The sequence below is a fragment of the Lissotriton helveticus genome, chromosome 6 (genome assembly GCF_964261635.1).
Source record: "Lissotriton helveticus chromosome 6, aLisHel1.1, whole genome shotgun sequence".
Lineage (NCBI taxonomy): Eukaryota > Metazoa > Chordata > Amphibia > Caudata > Salamandridae > Lissotriton > Lissotriton helveticus.
In genome coordinates this window covers 865,372,300-865,393,203 of record NC_136067.1, presented here as the reverse complement: position 1 = coordinate 865,393,203, position 20,904 = coordinate 865,372,300, and positions in this window count along the sequence as shown.

Here is a 20,904-nt window from a genome sequence, read left to right as displayed (position 1 = left end):
TCTAATGCTGGGCACTGCTGGGCACTGGTGGGGGTCTTAGCCACACACACACTCTAATGCTGGGCACTGCTGGGCACTGGTGGGGGTCTTAGACACACACACACTGTAATGCTGGGCACTGCTGGGCACTGGTGGGAGTCTTAGCCACACACACACTCTAATGCTAGGCACTGCTGGGCACTGGTGGGGGTCTTAGCCACACACACACTCTAATGCTGGGCACTGCTGGGCACTGGTGGGGGTCTTAGCCACACACACACTGTAATGCTGGGCACTGCTGGGCACTGGTGGGGGTCTTAGCCACACACACACTCTAATGCTGGGCACTGGTGGGGGTCTTAGCCACACACACACTCTAATGCTGGGCACTGCTGGGGGTCTTAGCCACACACACACTCTAATGCTGGGCACTGCTGGGCACTGGTGGGGGTCTTAGCCACACACACACACTCTAATGCTGGGCACTGCTGGGGGTCTTAGCCACACACACACTCTAATGCTGGGCACTGCTGGGCACTGGTGGGGGTCTTAGCCACACACACACTGTAATGCTGGGCACTGCTGGGCACTGGTCTGGGTCTTAGCCACACACACACTGTAATGCTGGGCACTGCTGGGCACTGGTGGGGGTCTTAGCCACACACACACTCTAATGCTGGGCACTGGTGGGGGTCCTAGCCACACACACACTCTAATGCTGGGCACTGGTGGGGGTCTTAGCCACACACCCACTCTAATGATAGGGAACTGCTGGGCACTGGTGGGGGTCTTAGCCACACACACTCTCTAATGCTGGGCACTGCTGGGGGTCTTAGCCACACACACTCTCTAATGTTGGGCTCTGGTGGGGGTCTTAGCCACACACACACTCTAATGCTGGGCACTGCTGGGGGTCTTAGCCACACACACACACCCTAATGCTGGGCACTGCTGGGCACTTGTGGGGTCTTAGCCACACACACACTCTAATGCTGGGCACGGCTGGGGTTCTTAGCCACACACACACTCTAATGCTGGGTACTGCTGGGCACTGGTGGGGGTCTTAGCCACACACACACTGTAATGCTGGGCACTGCTGGGCACTGGTGGGGGTCTTAGCCAGCCACACACACACTCTAATGCTGGGCACTGCTGGGGGTCTTAGCCACACACACACTCTAATGCTGGGCATTGCTCGGCACTGGTGGGGGTCTTAGCCACACACACACTCTAAAGCTGGGCACTGCTGGGGGTCTTAGCCACACACACGCTCTGATGCTGGGCACTGCTGGGCACTGGTGGGGGTCTTAGCCACACACACACTGTAATGCTGGGCACTGCTGGGCACTGGTGGGGGGTCTTAGCCACACACACACTCTAATGCTGGGCACTGCTGGGGGTCTTAGCCACACACACACTCTAATGCTGGGCATTGCTGGGCACTGGTGGGGGTCTTAGCCACACAAACACTCTAATGCTGGGCACTGGTGGGGGTCTTACCCACACACACACTCTAATGCTGGGCACTGGTGGGGGTCTTAGCCACACACACACTCTAATGCTGGGCACTGCTGGGCACTGGTGGGGGTCTTAGCCACACACACATTCTAATGCTGGGCACTGCTGGGCACTGGTGGGGGTCTTAGCCACACACACACACACTGTAATGCTGGGCACTGCTGGGCACTGGTGGGAGTCTTAGCCACACACACACTCTAATGCTAGGCACTGCTGGGCACTGGTGGGGGTCTTAGCCACACACACACTCTAATGCTGGGCACTGCTGGGCACTGGTGGGGGTCTTAGCCACACACACACTGTAATGCTGGGCACTGCTGGGCACAGGTGGGGGTCTTAGCCACACACACACTCTAATGCTGGGCACTGGTGGGGGTCTTAGCCACACACACACTCTAATGCTGGGCACTGCTGGGCACTGGTGGGGGTCTTAGCCACACACACACTCTAATGCTGGGCACTGCTGGGGGTCTTAGCCACACACACACACTAATGCTGGGCACTGCTGGGCACTGGTGGGAGTCTTAGCCACACACACACTCTAATGCTAGGCACTGCTGGGCACTGGTGGGGGTCTTAGCCACACACACACTCTAATGCTGGGCACTGCTGGGCACTGGTGGGGGTCTTAGCCACACACACACTCTAATGCTGGGCACTGCTGGGCACTGGTGGGGGTCTTAGCCACACGCACACTGTAATGCTGGGCACTGCTGGGAGTCTTAGCCACACACACACTCTAATGCTAGGCACTGCTGGGCACTGGTGGGGGTCTTAGCCACACACACACTCTAATGCTGGGCACTGCTGGGCACTGGTGGGGGTCTTAGCCACACACACACTGTAATGCTGGGCACTGCTGGGCACTGGTGGGGGTCTTAGCCACACACACACTCTAATGCTGGGCACTGGTGGGGGTCTTAGCCACACACACACTCTAATGCTGGGCACTGCTGGGCACTGGTGGGGGTCTTAGCCACACACACATTCTAATGCTGGGCACTGCTGGGGGTCTTAGCCACACACACACTCTAATGCTGGGCACTGCTGGGCACTGGTGGGGGTCTTAGCCACACACACACTCTAATGCTGGGCACTGCTGGGGATCTTAGCCACACACACACTCTAATGCTGGGCACTGCTGGGCACTGGTGGGGGTCTTAGCCACACACACACTCTAATGCTGGGCACTGCTGGGGGTCTTAGCCACACACACACTCTAATACTGGGCACTGCTGGGCACTGGTGGGGGTCTTAGCCACACACACACTGTAATGCTGGGCACTTCTGGGCACTGGTGGGGGTCTTAGCCAGCCACACACACACTCTAATGCTGGGCACTGCTGGGGGTCTTAGCCACACACACACTCTAATGCTGGGCATTGCTCGGCACTGGTGGGGGTGTTAGCCACACACACACTCTAAAGCTGGGCACTGCTGGGGGTCTTAGCCACACACACACTCTAATGCTGGGCACTGCTGGGCACTGGTTGGGGTCTTAGCCACACACACACTGTAATGCTGGGCACTGCTGGGCACTGGTGGGGGTCTTAGCCACACACACACTCTAATGCTGGGCACTGCTGGGGGTCTTAGCCGCACACACACTCTAATGCTGGGCATTGCTGGGCACTGGTGGGGGTCTTAGCCACACACACACTCTAATGCTGGGCACTGGTGGGGGTCTTACCCACACACACACTCTAATGCTGGGCACTGGTGGGGGTCTTAGCCACACACACACTCTAATGCTGGGCACTGCTGGGCACTGGTGGGGGTCTTAGACACACACACACTGTAATGCTGGGCACTGCTGGGCACTGGTGGGAGTCTTAGCCACACACACACTCTAATGCTAGGCACTGCTGGGCACTGGTGGGGGTCTTAGCCACACACACACTCTAATGCTGGGCACTGCTGGGCACTGGTGGGGGTCTTAGCCACACACACACTGTAATGCTGGGCACTGCTGGGCACTGGTGGGGGTCTTAGCCACACACACACTCTAATGCTGGGCACTGGTGGGGGTCTTAGCCACACACACACTCTAATGCTGGGCACTGCTGGGGGTCTTAGCCACACACACACTCTAATGCTGGGCACTGCTGGGCACTGGTGGGGGTCTTAGCCACACACACACACTCTAATGCTGGGCACTGCTGGGCACTGGTGGGGGTCTTAGCCACACACACACTGTAATGCTGGGCACTGTTGGGCACTGGTGGGAGTCTTAGCCACACACACACTCTAATGCTAGGCACTGCTGGGCACTGGTGGGGGTCTTAGCCACACACACACTCTAATGCTGGGCACTGCTGGGCACTGGTGGGGGGTCTTAGCCACACACGCACTCTAATGCTGGGCACTGCTGGGGGTCTTAGCCACACACACACTCTAATGCTGGGCATTGCTGGGCACTGGTGGGGGTCTTAGCCACACACACTCTAATGCTGGGCACTGGTGGGGGTCTTACCCACACACACACTCTAATGCTGGGCACTGGTGGGGGTCTTAGCCACACACACACTCTAATGCTGGGCACTGCTCGGCACTGGTGGGGGTCTTAGCCACACACACACTCTAATGCTGGGCACTGCTGGGGGTCTTAGCCACACACACGCTCTAATGCTGGGCACTGCTGGGCACTGGTGGGGGTCTTAGCCACACACACACTGTAATGCTGGGCACTGCTGGGCACTGGTGGGGGGTCTTAGCCACACACACACTCTAATGCTGGGCACTGCTGGGGGTCTTAGCCACACACACACTCTAATGCTGGGCATTGCTGGGCACTGGTGGGGGTCTTAGCCACACACACACTCTAATGCTGGGCACTGGTGGGGGTCTTACCCACACACACACTCTAATGCTGGGCACTGGTGGGGGTCTTAGCCACACACACACTCTAATGCTGGGCACTGCTGGGCACTGGTGGGGGTCTTAGCCACACACACACTCTAATGCTGGGCACTGCTGGGCACTGGTGGGGGTCTTAGCCACACACACACTGTAATGCTGGGCACTGCTGGGCACTGGTGGGAGTCTTAGCCACACACACACTCTAATGCTAGGCACTGCTGGGCACTGGTGGGGGTCTTAGCCACACACACACTCTAATGCTGGGCACTGCTGGGCACTGGTGGGGGTCTTAGCCACACACACACTGTAATGCTGGGCACAGCTGGGCACTGGTGGGGGTCTTAGCCACACACACACTGTAATGCTGGGCACTGCTGGGCACTGGTGGGGGTCTTAGCCACACACACACTCTAATGCTGGGCACTGGTGGGGGTCTTAGCCACACACACACTCTAATGCTGGGCACTGCTGGGGGTCTTAGCCACACACACACTCTAATGCTGGGCACTGCTGGGCACTGGTGGGGGTCTTAGCCACACACACACACTCTAATGCTGGGCACTGCTGGGCACTGGTGGGGTCTTAGCCACACACACACTGTAATGCTGGGCACTGTTGGGCACTGGTGGGAGTCTTAGCCACACACACACTCTAATGCTAGGCACTGCTGGGCACTGGTGGGGGTCTTAGCCACACACACACTCTAATGCTGGGCACTGCTGGGCACTGGTGGGGGGTCTTAGCCACACACGCACTCTAATGCTGGGCACTGCTGGGGGTCTTAGCCACACACACACTCTAATGCTGGGCATTGCTGGGCACTGGTGGGGGTCTTAGCCACACACACACTCTAATGCTGGGCACTGGTGGGGGTCTTACCCACACACACACTCTAATGCTGGGCACTGGTGGGGGTCTTAGCCACACACACACTCTAATGCTGGGCACTGCTCGGCACTAGTGGGGGTCTTAGCCACACACACACTCTAATGCTGGGCACTGCTGGGGGTCTTAGCCACACACACGCTCTAATGCTGGGCACTGCTGGGCACTGGTGGGGGGTCTTAGCCACACACACACTCTAATGCTGGGCACTGCTGGGGGTCTTAGCCACACACACACTCTAATGCTGGGCATTGCTGGGCACTGGTGGGGGTCTTAGCCACACACACACTCTAATGCTGGGCATTGCTGGGCACTGGTGGGGGTCTTAGCCACACACACACTCTAATGCTGGGCACTGCTCGGCACTAGTGGGGGTCTTAGCCACACACACACTCTAATGCTGGGCACTGCTGGGGGTCTTAGCCACACACACGCTCTAATGCTGGGCACTGCTGGGCACTGGTGGGGGGTCTTAGCCACACACACACTCTAATGCTGGGCACTGCTGGGGGTCTTAGCCACACACACGCTCTAATGCTGGGCACTGCTGGGCACTGGTGGGGGGTCTTAGCCACACACACACTCTAATGCTGGGCACTGCTGGGGGTCTTAGCCACACACACACTCTAATGCTGGGCATTGCTGGGCACTGCTGGGGGTCTTAGCCACACACACACTCTAATGCTGGGCATTGCTGGGCACTGGTGGGGGTCTTAGCCACACACACACTCTAATGCTGGGCACTGGTGGGGGTCTTACCCACACACACACTCTAATGCTGGGCACTGGTGGGGGTCTTAGCCACACACACACTCTAATGCTGGGCACTGCTGGGCACTGGTGGGGGTCTTAGCCACACACACACTCTAATGCTGGGCACTGCTGGGCACTGGTGGGGGTCTTAGCCACACACACACTGTAATGCTGGGCACTGCTGGGCACTGGTGGGAGTCTTAGCCACACACACACTCTAATGCTAGGCACTGCTGGGCACTGGTGGGGGTCTTAGCCACACACACACTCTAATGCTGGGCACTGCTGGGCACTGGTGGGGGTCTTAGCCACACACACACTGTAATGCTGGGCACTGCTGGGCACTGGTGGGGGTCTTAGCCACACACACACTCTAATGCTGGGCACTGGTGGGGGTCTTAGCCACACACACACTCTAATGCTGGGCACTGCTGGGCACTGGTGGGGGTCTTAGCCACACACACACTCTAATGCTGGGCACTGCTGGGGGTCTTAGCCACACACACACTCTAATGCTGGGCACTGCTGGGCACTGGTGGGGGTCTTAGCCACACACACACTCTAATGCTGGGCACTGCTGGGGATCTTAGCCACACACACACTCTAATGCTGGGCACTGCTGGGCACTGGTGGGGGTCTTAGCCACACACACACTCTAATGCTGGGCACTGCTGGGCACTGGTGGGGGTCTTAGCCACACACACACTGTAATGCTGGGCACTGCTGGGCACTGGTGGGGGTCTTAGCCAGCCACACACACACTCTAATGCTGGGCACTGCTGGGGGTCTTAGCCACACACACACTCTAATGCTGGGCATTGCTCGGCACTGGTGGGGGTCTTAGCCACACACACACTCTAAAGCTGGGCACTGCTGGGGGTCTTAGCCACACACACACTCTAATGCTGGGCACTGCTGGGCACTGGTTGGGGTCTTAGCCACACACACAATGTAATTCTGGGCACTGCTGGGCACTGGTGGGGGTCTTAGCCACACACACACTCTAATGCTGGGCACTGCTGGGGGTCTTAGCCGCACACACACTCTAATGCTGGGCATTGCTGGGCACTGGTGGGGGTCTTAGCCACACACACAATCTAATGCTGGGCACTGGTGGGGGTCTTACCCACACACACACTCTAATGCTGGGCACTGGTGGGGGTCTTAGCCACGCACACACTCTAATGCTGGGCACTGCTGGGCACTGGTGGGGGTCTTAGCCACACACACACTCTAATGCTGGGCACTGCTGGGCACTGGTGGGGGTCTTAGACACACACACACTGTAATGCTGGGCACTGCTGGGCACTGGTGGGAGTCTTAGCCACACACACACTCTAATGCTAGGCACTGCTGGGCACTGGTGGGGGTCTTAGCCACACACACACTCTAATGCTGGGCACTGCTGGGCACTGGTGGGGGTCTTAGCCACACACACACTGTAATGCTGGGCACTGCTGGGCATTGGTGGGGGTCTTAGCCACACACACACTCTAATGCTGGGCACTGGTGGGGGTCTTAGCCACACACACACTCTAATGCTGGGCACTGCTGGGGGTCTTAGCCACACACACACTCTAATGCTGGGCACTGCTGGGCACTGGTGGGGGTCTTAGCCACACACACACACTCTAATGCTGGGCACTGCTGGGCACTGGTGGGGGTCTTAGCCACACACACACTCTAATGCTGGGCACTGCTGGGGGTCTTAGCCACACACACACTCTAATGCTGAGCACTGCTGGGCACTGGTGGGGGTCTTAGCCACACACACACACTCTAATGCTGGGCACTGCTGGGGGTCTTAGCCACACACACACTCTAATGCTGGGCACTGCTGGGCACTGGTGGGGGTCTTAGCCACACACACACTGTAATGCTGGGCACTGCTGGGGGTCTTAGCCACACACACACTCTCTAATGCTGGGCTCTGGTGGGGGTCTTAGCCACACACACACCCTAATGCTGGGCACTGCTGGGCACTTATGGGGTCTTAGCCACACACACACTCTAATGCTGGGCACTGCTGGGGTTCTTAGCCACACACACACTCTAATGCTGGGTACTGCTGGGCACTGGTGGGGGTCTTAGCCACACACACACTGTAATGCTGGGCTCTGCTGGGCACTGGTGGGGGTCTTAGCCACACACACACACACTCTAATGCTGGGCACTGGTGGGGGTCTTAGCCACACACACACTCTAATGCTGGGCACTGCTGGGCACTGGTGGGGGTCTTAGCCAGACACACACTCTAATGCTGGGCACTGCTGGGCACTGGTGGGGGTCTTAGCCACACACACACTGTAATGCTGGGCACTGCTGGGCACTGGTGGGAGTCTTAGCCACACACACACTCTAATGCTAGGCACTGCTGGGCACTGGTGGGGGTCTTAGCCACACACACACTCTAATGCTGGGCACTGCTGGGCACTGGTGGGGGTCTTAGCCACACACACACTGTAATGCTGGGCACTGCTGGGCACTGGTGGGGGTCTTAGCCACACACACAATCTAATGCTGGGCACTGGTGGGGGTCTTAGCCACACACACACTCTAATGCTGGGCACTGCTGGGCACTGGTGGGGGTCTTAGCCACACACACACTCTAATGCTGGGCACTGCTGGGAGTCTTAGCCACACACACACTCTAATGCTGGGCACTGCTGGGCACTGGTGGGGGTCTTAGCCACACACACACTCTAATGTCGGGCACTGCTGGGCACAAGTGGGGGTCTTAGCCACACACACACTCTAATGCTGGGCACTGCTGGGGGTCTTAGCCACACACACACTCTAATGCTGAGCACTGCTGGGCACTGGTGGGGGTCTTAGCCACACACACACACTCTAATGCTGGGCACTGCTGGGCACTGGTGGGGGTCTTAGCCACACACACACTCTAATGCTGGGCACTGCTGGGGGTCTTAGCCACACACACACTCTAATGCTGGGCACTGCTGGGGACTGGTGGGGGTCTTAGCCACACACACACTGTAATGCTGGGCACTGCTGGGGGTCTTAGCCACACACACTCTCTAATGCTGGGCTCTGGTGGGGGTCTTAGCCACACACACACTCTAATGCTGGGCACTGCTGGGGGTCTTAGCCACACACACACCCTAATGCTGTGCACTGCTGGGCACTTGTGGGGTCTTAGCCACACACACACTCTAATGCTGGGCACTGCTGGGGTTCTTAGCCACACACACACTCTAATGCTGGGTACTGCTGGGCACTGGTGGGGGTCTTAGCCACACACACACTGTAATACTGGGCTCTGCTGGGCACTGGTGGGGGTCTTAGCCACACACACACACACTCTAATGCTTGGCACTGCTGGGGGTCTTAGCCACACACACACTCTAATGCTGGGCACTGCTGGGCACTGGTGGGGGTCTTAGCCGCACACACACTCTAATGCGGGGCACTGCTGGGCACTGGTGAGGGTCTTAGCCACACACACACTCTAATGCTGGGCACTGCTGGGCACTGGTGGGGGTCTTAGCCACACACACACTGTAATGCTGGGCACTGGTGGGAGTCTTAGCCACACACACACTCTAATGCTAGGCACTGCTGGGCACTGGTGGGGGTCTTAGCCACACACACACTCTAATGCTGGGCACTGCTGGGGGACTTAGCCACACACACGCTCTAATGCTGGGCACTGCTGGGCACTGGTGGGGGTCTTAACCACACACACACTCTAATGCTGGGCACTACTTGGCACTGGTGGGGCTCTTAGCCACACACACACTCTAATGCTGGGCACTGCTGGGGGTCTTAACCACACACACACACTCTAATGCTGGGCACTGCTGGGCACTTGTGGGGTCTTAGCCACACACACACTGTAATGCTGGGCACTGGTGGGGGTCTTAGCCACACACACACTCTAATGCTGGGCACTGCTGGGGGTGTTAGCCACACACACACTCTAATGCTGGGCACTGCTGGGCACTGGTGGGGGTCTTAGCCACACACACACTCTAATGCTGGGCACTGCTGGGGGTCTTAGCCACACACACACTCTAATGCTGGGCACTGCTGGGGGTCTTAGCCACACACACACTCTAATGCTGGGCACTGCTGGGCACGTGTGGGTGTCTTAGCCACACACACACTGTAATGCTGGGCACTGCTGGGCACTGGTCTGGGTCTTAGCCACACACACACTGTAATGCTGGGCACTGCTGGGCACTGGTGGGGGTCTTAGCCACACACACACTCCAATGCTGGGCACTGGTGTGGGTCTTAGCCACACACACACTCTAATGCTGGGCACTGGTGGGGGTCTTAGCCACACACACACTCTAATGCTGGGCACTGCTGGGCACTGGTGGGGGTCTTAGCCACACACACTCTCTAATGCTGGGCACTGCTGGGGGTCTTAGCCACACACACTCTCTAATGTTGGGCTCTGGTGGGGGTCTTAGCCACACACACACTCTAATGCTGGGCACTGCTGGGGGTCTTAGCCACACACACACACCCTAATGCTGGGCACTGCTGGGCACTTGTGGGGTCTTAGCCACACACACACTCTAATGCTGGGCACGGCTGGGGTTCTTAGCCACACAAACACTCTAATGCTGGGTACTGCTGGGCACTGGTGGGGGTCTTAGCCACACACACACTGTAATGCTGGGCACTGCTGGGCACTGGTGGGGGTCTTAGCCAGCCACACACACACTCTAATGCTGGGCACTGCTGGGGGTCTTGGCCACACACACACTCTAATGCTGGGCATTGCTCGGCACTGGTGGGGGTCTTAGCCACACACACACTCTAAAGCTGGGCACTGCTGGGGGTGTTAGCCACACACACACTCTAATGCTGGGCACTGCTGGGCACTGGTGGGGGTCTTAGCCACACACACACTCTAATGCTGGGCACTGCTGGGGGTCTTAGCCACACACACACTCTAATGCTGGGCACTGCTGGGCACTGGTGGGGGTCTTAGCCACACACACACTCTAATGCTGGGCACTGCTGGGGGTCTTAGCCACACACACACTCTAATGCTGGGCACTGCTGGGGGTCTTAGCCACACACACACTCTAATGCTGGGCACTGCTGGGCACGTGTGGGTGTCTTAGCCACACACACACTGTAATGCTGGGCACTGCTGGGCACTGGTCTGGGTCTTAGCCACACACACACTGTAATGCTGGGCACTGCTGGGCACTGGTGGGGGTCTTAGCCACACACACACTCCAATGCTGGGCACTGGTGGGGGTCTTAGCCACACACACACTCTAATGCTGGGCACTGGTGGGGGTCTTAGCCACACACACACTCTAATGCTGGGCACTGCTGGGCACTGGTGGGGGTCTTAGCCACACACACTCTCTAATGCTGGGCACTGCTGGGGGTCTTAGCCACACACACTCTCTAATGTTGGGCTCTGGTGGGGGTCTTAGCCACACACACACTCTAATGCTGGGCACTGCTGGGGGTCTTAGCCACACACACACACCCTAATGCTGGGCACTGCTGGGCACTTGTGGGGTCTTAGCCACACACACACTCTAATGCTGGGCACGGCTGGGGTTCTTAGCCACACAAACACTCTAATGCTGGGTACTGCTGGGCACTGGTGGGGGTCTTAGCCACACACACACTGTAATGCTGGGCACTGCTGGGCACTGGTGGGGGTCTTAGCCAGCCACACACACACTCTAATGCTGGGCACTGCTGGGGGTCTTGGCCACACACACACTCTAATGCTGGGCATTGCTCGGCACTGGTGGGGGTCTTAGCCACACACACACTCTAAAGCTGGGCACTGCTGGGGGTCTTAGCCACACACACGCTCTAATGCTGGGCACTGCTGGGCACTGGTGGGGGTCTTAGCCACACACACACTGTAATGCTGGGCACTGCTGGGCACTGGTGGGGGTCTTAGCCACACACACACTATAATGCTGGGCACTGCTGGGGGTCTTAGCCACACACACACTCTAATTCTGGGCATTGCTGGGCACTGGTGGGGGTCTTAGCCACACACACACTCTAATGCTGGGCACTGGTGGGGGTCTTACCCACACACACACTCTAATGCTGGGCACTGCTGGGCACTGGTGGGGGTCTTAGCCACACACACACTGTAATGCTGGGCACTGCTGGGCACTGGTGGGAGTCTTAGCCACACACACACTCTAATGCTAGGTACTGCTGGGCACTGGTGGGGGTCTTAGCCACACACACACTCTAATGCTGGGCACTGCTGGGCACTGGTGGGGGTCTTAGCCACACACACACTGTAATGCTGGGCACTGCTGGGCACTGGTGGGGGTCTTAGCCACACACACACTCTAATGCTGGGCACTGGTGGGGGTCTTAGCCACACACACACTCTAATGCTAGGCACTGCTGGGCACTGGTGGGGGTCTTAGCCACACACACACTCTAATGCTGGGCACTGCTGGGGGTCTTAGCCACACACACACTCTAATGCTGGGCACTGCTGGGCACTGGTGGGGGTCTTAGCCACACACACACTCTAATGCTGGGCACTGCTGGGGATCTTAGCCACACACACACTCTAATGCTGGGCACTGCTGGGCACTGGTGGGGGTCTTAGCCACACACACACTCTAATTCTGGGCACTGCTGGGGGTCTTAGCCACACACACACTCTAATACTGGGCACTGCTGGGCACTGGTGGGGGTCTTAGCCACACACACACTGTAATGCTGGGCACTGCTGGGCACTGGTGGGGGTCTTAGCCAGCCACACACACACTCTAATGCTGGGCACTGCTGGGGGTCTTAGCCACACACACACTCTAATGCTGGGCATTGCTCGGCATTGGTGGGGGTCTTAGCCACACACACACTCTAAAGCTGGGCACTGCTGGGGGTCTTAGCCACACACACACTCTAATGCTGGGCACTGCTGGGCACTGGTGGGGGTCTTAGCCACACACACACTGTAATGCTGGGCACTGTTGGGCACTGGTGGGGGTCTTAGCCACACACACACTCTAATGCTGGGCACTGCTGGGGGTCTTAGCCGCACACACACTCTAATGCTGGGCATTGCTGGGCACTGGTGGGGGTCTTAGCCACACACACACTCTAATGCTGGGCACTGGTGGGGGTCTTACCCACACACACACTCTAATGCTGGGCACTGGTGGGGGTCTTAGCCACACACACACTCTAATGCTGGGCACTGCTGGGCACTGGTGGGGGTCTTAGCCACACACACATAGTAATGCTGGGCACTGCTGGGCACTGGTGGGGGTCTTAGCCACACACACACTGTAATGCTGGGCACTGCTGGGCACTGGTGGGAGTCTTAGCCACACACACACTGTAATGCTGGGCACTGCTGGGCACTGGTGGGGGTCTTAGCCACACACACACTCTAATGCTGGGCACTGGTGGGGGTCTTAGCCACACACACACTCTAATGCTGGGCACTGCTGGGCACTGGTGGGGGTCTTAGCCACACACACACTCTAATGCTGGGCACTGCTGGGGGTCTTAGCCACACACACACTCTAATGCTGGGCACTGCTGGGGGTCTTAGCCGCACACACACTCTAATGCTGGGCATTGCTGGGCACTGGTGGGGGTCTTAGCCACACACACACTCTAATGCTGGGCACTGGTGGGGGTCTTACCCACACACACACTCTAATGCTGGGCACTGGTGGGGGTCTTAGCCACACACACACTCTAATGCTGGGCACTGCTGGGCACTGGTGGGGGTCTTAGCCACACACACATAGTAATGCTGGGCACTGCTGGGCACTGGTGGGGGTCTTAGCCACACACACACTGTAATGCTGGGCACTGCTGGGCACTGGTGGGAGTCTTAGCCACACACACACTGTAATGCTGGGCACTGCTGGGCACTGGTGGGGGTCTTAGCCACACACACACTCTAATGCTGGGCACTGGTGGGGGTCTTAGCCACACACACACTCTAATGCTGGGCACTGCTGGGCACTGGTGGGGGTCTTAGCCACACACACACTCTAATGCTGGGCACTGCTGGGGGTCTTAGCCACACACACACTCTAATGCTAGGCACTGCTGGGCACTGGTGGGGGTCTTAGCCACACACACACTCTAATGCTGGGCACTGCTGGGCACTGGTGGGGGTCTTAGCCACACACACACTGTAATGCTGGGCACTGCTGGGCACTGGTGGGGGTCTTAGCCACACACACACTCTAATGCTGGGCACTGGTGGGGGTCTTAGCCACACACACTCTAATGCTGGGCACTGCTGGGCACTGGTGGGGGTCTTAGCCACACACACACTCTAATGCTGGGCACTGCTGGGGGTCTTAGCCACACACACACTCTAATGCTGGGCACTGCTGGGCACTGGTGGGGGTCTTAGCCACACACACACTCTAATGCTGGGCACTGCTGGGCACTGGTGGGGGTCTTAGCCACACACACACTCTAATGCTGGGCACTGCTGGGGGTCTTAGCCACACACACACTCTAATGCTGAGCACTGCTGGGCACTGGTGGGGGTCTTAGCCACACACACACACTCTAATGCTGGGCACTGCTGGGGGTCTTAGCCACACACACACTCTAATGCTGGGCACTGCTGGGCACTGGTGGGGGTCTTAGCCACACACACACTGTAATGCTGGGCACTGCTGGGGGTCTTAGCCACACACACTCTCTAATGCTGGGCTCTGGTGGGGGTCTTAGCCACACACACACCCTAATGCTGGGCACTGCTGGGCACTTGTGGGGTCTTAGCCACACACACACTCTAATGCTGGGCACTGCTGGGGTTCTTAGCCACACACACACTCTAATGCTGGGTACTGCTGGGCACTGGTGGGGGTCTTAGCCACACACACACACACTCTAATGCTGGGCACTGCTGGGGGTCTTAGCCACACACACACTCTAATGCTGGGCACTGCTGGGCACTGGTGGGGGTCTTAGCCGCAGACACACTCTAATGCTGGGCACTGCTGGGCACTGGTGGGGGTCTTAGCCACACACACACTCTAATGCTGGGCACTGCTGGGCACTGGTGGGGGTCTTAGCCACACACACACACTGTAATGCTGTGCACTGCTGGGCACTGGTGGGAGTCTTAGCCACACACACACTCTAATGCTAGGCACTGCTGGGCACTGGTGGGGGTCTTAGCCACACACACACTCTAATGCTGGGCACTGCTGGGCACTGGTGTGGGTCTTACCCACACACGCACACTGTAATTCTGGGCACTGCTGGGCACTGGTGGGGGTCTTAGCCACACACACACTCTAATGCTGGGCACTGGTGGGGGTCTTAGCCACACACACACTCTAATGCTGAGCACTGCTGGTCACTGGTGGGGGTCTTAGCCACACACACACTCTAATGCTGGGCACTTCTGGGGATCTTAGCCACACACACACTCTAATGCTGGGCACTGCTGGGCACTGGTGGGGGTCTTAGCCACACACACACTCTAATGCTGGGCACTGCTGGGGGTCTTAGCCACACACACACTCTAATTTTGGGCACTGCTGGGCACTGGTGGGGGTCTTAGCCACACACACACTGTAATGCTGGGCACTGCTGGGCACTGGTGGGGGTCTTAGCCAGCCACACACACACTCTAATGCTGGGCACTGCCGGGGGTCTTAGCCACACACACACACTCTAATGCTGGGCATTGCTCGGCACTGGTGGGGGTCTTAGCCACACACACACTCTAATGCTGGGCACTGCTGGGGGTCTTAGCCACACACACGCTCTAATGCTGGGCACTGGTGGGGGTCTTAGCCACACACACACTGTAATGCTGGGCACTGCTGGGCACTGGTGGGGGTCTTAGCCACACAAACACTCTAATGCTGGGCACTGCTGGGGGTCTTAGCCACATACACACTCTAATGCTGGGCATTGCTGGGCACTGGTGGGGGTCTTAGCCACACACACACTCTAATGCTGGGCACTGGTGGGCACTGGTGGGTTCTTAGCCACACACACACTCTAATGCTGGGCACTGCTGGGCACTGGTGGGGGTCTTAGCCACACACACACTCTAATGCTGGGCACTGCTGGGGGTCTTAGCCACACACACTCTAATGCTGAGCACTGCTGGGCACTGGTGGGGGTCTTAGCCACACACACACACTCTAATGCTGGGCACTGCTGGGCACTGGTGGGGGTCTTAGCCAAACAAACACTCTAATGCTGGGCACTGCTGGGGGTCTTAGCCACACACACACTCTAATGATGGGCACTGCTGGGGACTGGTGGGGGTCTTAGCCACACACACACTGTAATGCTGGGCACTGCTGGGGGTCTTAGCCACATACACTCTCTAATGCTGGGCTCTGGTGGGGGTCTTAGCCACACACACACTCTATTGCTGGGCACTGCTGGGGGTCTTAGCCACACACACCCCCTAATGCTGGGCACTGCTGGGCACTTGTGGGGTCTTAGCCACACACACACTCTAATGCTGGGCACTGCTGGGGTTCTTAGCCACACACACACTCTAATGCTGGGTACTGCTGGGCACTGGTGGGGGTCTTAGCCACACACACACTGTAATGCTGGGCTCTGCTGGGCACTGGTGGGGGTCTTAGCCACACACACACACACTCTAATGCTGGGCACTGCTGGGGGTCTTAGCCACACACACACTCTAATGCTGGGCACTGCTGGGCACTGGTGGGGCTCTTAGCCGCACACACACTCTAATGCTGGGCACTGGTGGGGGTCTTAGCCACACACACACTCTAATGCTGGGCACTGCTGGGCACTGGTGGGGGTCTTAGCCACACACACACTGTAATGCTGGGCACTGGTGGGAGTCTTAGCCACACACACACTCTAATGCTAGGCACTGCTGGGCACTGGTGGGGGTCTTAGCCACACACACACTCTAATGCTGGGCACTGCTGGGGGACTTAGCCACACACACACTCTAATGCTGGGCACTGCTGGGCACTGGTGGGGGTCTTAGCCACACACACACTCTAATGCTGGGCACTACTTGGCACTGGTGGGGCTCTTAGCCACACACACACTCTAATGCTGGGCACTGCTGGGGGTCTTAACCACACACACACACTCTAATGCTGGGCACTGCTGGGCACTGGTGGGGCTCTTAGCCGCACACACACTCTAATGCTGGGCACTGGTGGGGGTCTTAGCCACACACACACTCTAATGCTGGGCACTGCTGGGCACTGGTGGGGGTCTTAGCCACACACACACTGTAATGCTGGGCACTGGTGGGAGTCTTAGCCACACACACACTCTAATGCTAGGCACTGCTGGGCACTGGTGGGGGTCTTAGCCACACACACACTCTAATGCTGGGCACTGCTGGGGGACTTAGCCACACACACACTCTAATGCTGGGCACTGCTGGGCACTGGTGGGGGTCTTAGCCACACACACACTCTAATGCTGGGCACTACTTGGCACTGGTGGGGGTCTTAGCCGCAGACACACTCTAATGCTGGGCACTGCTGGGCACTGGTGGGGGTCTTAGCCACACACACACTCTAATGCTGGGCACTGCTGGGCACTGGTGGGGGTCTTAGCCACACACACACACTGTAATGCTGGGCACTGCTGGGCACTGGTGGGAGTCTTAGCCACACACACACTCTAATGCTAGGCACTGCTGGGCACTGGTGGGGGTCTTAGCCACACACACACTCTAATGCTGGGCACTGCTGGGCACTGGTGTGGGTCTTACCCACACACACACACTGTAATTCTGGGCACTGCTGGGCACTGGTGGGGGTCTTAGCCACACACACACTCTAATGCTGGGCACTGGTGGGGGTCTTAGCCACACACACACTCCAATGCTGAGCACTGCTGGGCACTGGTGGGGGTCTTAGCCACACACACACTCTAATGCTGGGCACTTCTGGGGATCTTAGCCACACACACACTCTAATGCTGGGCACTGCTGGGCACTGGTGGGGGTCTTAGCCACACACACACTCTAATGCTGGGCACTGCTGGGGGTCTTAGCCACACACACACTCTAATTTTGGGCACTGCTGGGCACTGGTGGGGGTCTTAGCCACACACACACTGTAATGCTGGGCACTGCTGGGCACTGGTGGGGGTCTTAGCCAGCCACACACACACTCTAATGCTGGGCACTGCCGGGGGTCTTAGCCACACACACACACTCTAATGCTGGGCATTGCTCGGCACTGGTGGGGGTCTTAGCCACACACACACTCTAATGCTGGGCACTGCTGGGGGTCTTAGCCACACACACGCTCTAATGCTGGGCACTGCTGGGCACTGGTGGGGGTCTTAGCCACACACACACTGTAATGCTGGGCACTGCTGGGCACTGGTGGGGGTCTTAGCCACACAAACACTCTAATGCTGGGCACTGCTGGGGGTCTTAGCCACATACACACTCTAATGCTGGGCATTGCTGGGCACTGGTGGGGGTCTTAGCCACACACACACTCTAATGCTGGGCACTGGTGGGCACTGGTGGGGTCTTAGCCACACACACACTCTAATGCTGGGCACTGCTGGGCACTGGTGGGGGTCTTAGCCACACACACACTCTAATGCTGGGCACTGCTGGGGGTCTTAGCCACACACACACACTCTAATGCTGGGCATTGCTCGGCACTGGTGGGGGTCTTAGCCACACACACACTCTAATGCTGGGCACTGCTGGGGGTCTTAGCCACACACACGCTCTAATGCTGGGCACTGCTGGGCACTGGTGGGGGTCTTAGCCACACACACACTGTAATGCTGGGCACTGCTGGGCACTGGTGGGGGTCTTAGCCACACAAACACTCTAATGCTGGGCACTGCTGGGGGTCTTAGCCACATACACACTCTAATGCTGGGCATTGCTGGGCACTGGTGGGGGTCTTAGCCACACACACACTCTAATGCTGGGCACTGGTGGGCACTGGTGGGGTCTTAGCCACACACACACTCTAATGCTGGGCACTGCTGGGCACTGGTGGGGGTCTTAGCCACACACACGCTCTAATGCTGGGCACTGCTGGGCACTGGTGGGGGTCTTAGCCACACACACACTGTAATGCTGGGCACTGCTGGGCACTGGTGGGGGTCTTAGCCACACAAACACTCTAATGCTGGGCACTGCTGGGGGTCTTAGCCACATACACACTCTAATGCTGGGCATTGCTGGGCACTGGTGGGGGTCTTAGCCACACACACACTCTAATGCTGGGCACTGGTGGGCACTGGTGGGGTCTTAGCCACACACACACTCTAATGCTGGGCACTGCTGGGCACTGGTGGGGGTCTTAGCCACACACACACTCTAATGCTGGGCACTGCTGGGGGTCTTAGCCACACACACTCTAATGCTGAGCACTGCTGGGCACTGGTGGGGGTCTTAGCCACACACACACACTCTAATGCTGGGCACTGCTGGGCACTGGTGGGGGTCTTAGCCAAACAAACACTCTAATGCTGGGCACTGCTGGGGGTCTTAGCCACACACACACTCTAATGCTGGGCACTGCTGGGGACTGGTGGGGGTCTTAGCCACACACACACTGTAATGCTGGGCACTGCTGGGGGTCTTAGCCACATACACTCTCTAATGCTGGGCTCTGGTGGGGGTCTTAGCCACACACACACTCTATTGCTGGGCACTGCTGGGGGTCTTAGCCACACACACTCCCTAATGCTGGGCACTGCTGGGCACTTGTGGGGTCTTAGCCACACACACACTCTAATGCTGGGCACTGCTGGGGTTCTTAGCCACACACACACTCTAATGCTGGGTACTGCTGGGCACTGGTGGGGGTCTTAGCCACACACACACTGTAATGCTGGGCTCTGCTGGGCACTGGTGGGGGTCTTAGCCACACACACACACACTCTAATGCTGGGCACTGCTGGGGGTCTTAGCCACACACACACTCTAATGCTGGGCACTGCTGGGCACTGGTGGGGCTCTTAGCCGCACACACACTCTAATGCTGGGCACTGGTGGGGGTCTTTGCCACACACACACTCTAATGCTGGGCACTGCTGGGCACTGGTGGGGGTCTTAGCCACACACACACTGTAATGCTGGGCACTGGTGGGAGTCTTAGCCACACACACACTCTAATGCTAGGCACTGCTGGGCACTGGTGGGGGTCTTAGCCACACACACACTCTAATGCTGGGCACTGCTGGGGGACTTAGCCACACACACACTCTAATGCTGGGCACTGCTGGGCACTGGTGGGGGTCTTAGCCACACACACACTCTAATGCTGGGCACTACTTGGCACTGGTGGGGCTCTTAGCCACACACACACTCTAATGCTGGGCACTGCTGGGGGTCTTAACCACACACACACACTCTAATGCTGGGCACTGCTGGGCACTGGTGGGGCTCTTAGCCGCACACACACTCTAATGCTGGGCACTGGTGGGGGTCTTAGCCACACACACACTCTAATGCTGGGCACTGCTGGGCACTGGTGGGGGTCTTAGCCACACACACACTGTAATGCTGGGCACTGGTGGGAGTCTTAGCCACACACACACTCTAATGCTAGGCACTGCTGGGCACTGGTGGGGGTCTTAGCCACACACACACTCTAATGCTGGGCACTGCTGGGGGACTTAGCCACACACACACTCTAATGCTGGGCACTGCTGGGCACTGGTGGGGGTCTTAGCCACACACACACTCTAATGCTGGGCACTACTTGGCACTGGTGGGGGTCTTAGCCGCAGACACACTCTAATGCTGGGCACTGCTGGGCACTGGTGGGGGTCTTAGCCACACACACACTCTAATGCTGGGCACTGCTGGGCACTGGTGGGGGTCTTAGCCACACACACACACTGTAATGCTGGGCACTGCTGGGCACTGGTGGGAGTCTTAGCCACACACACACTCTAATGCTAGGCACTGCTGGGCACTGGTGGGGGTCTTAG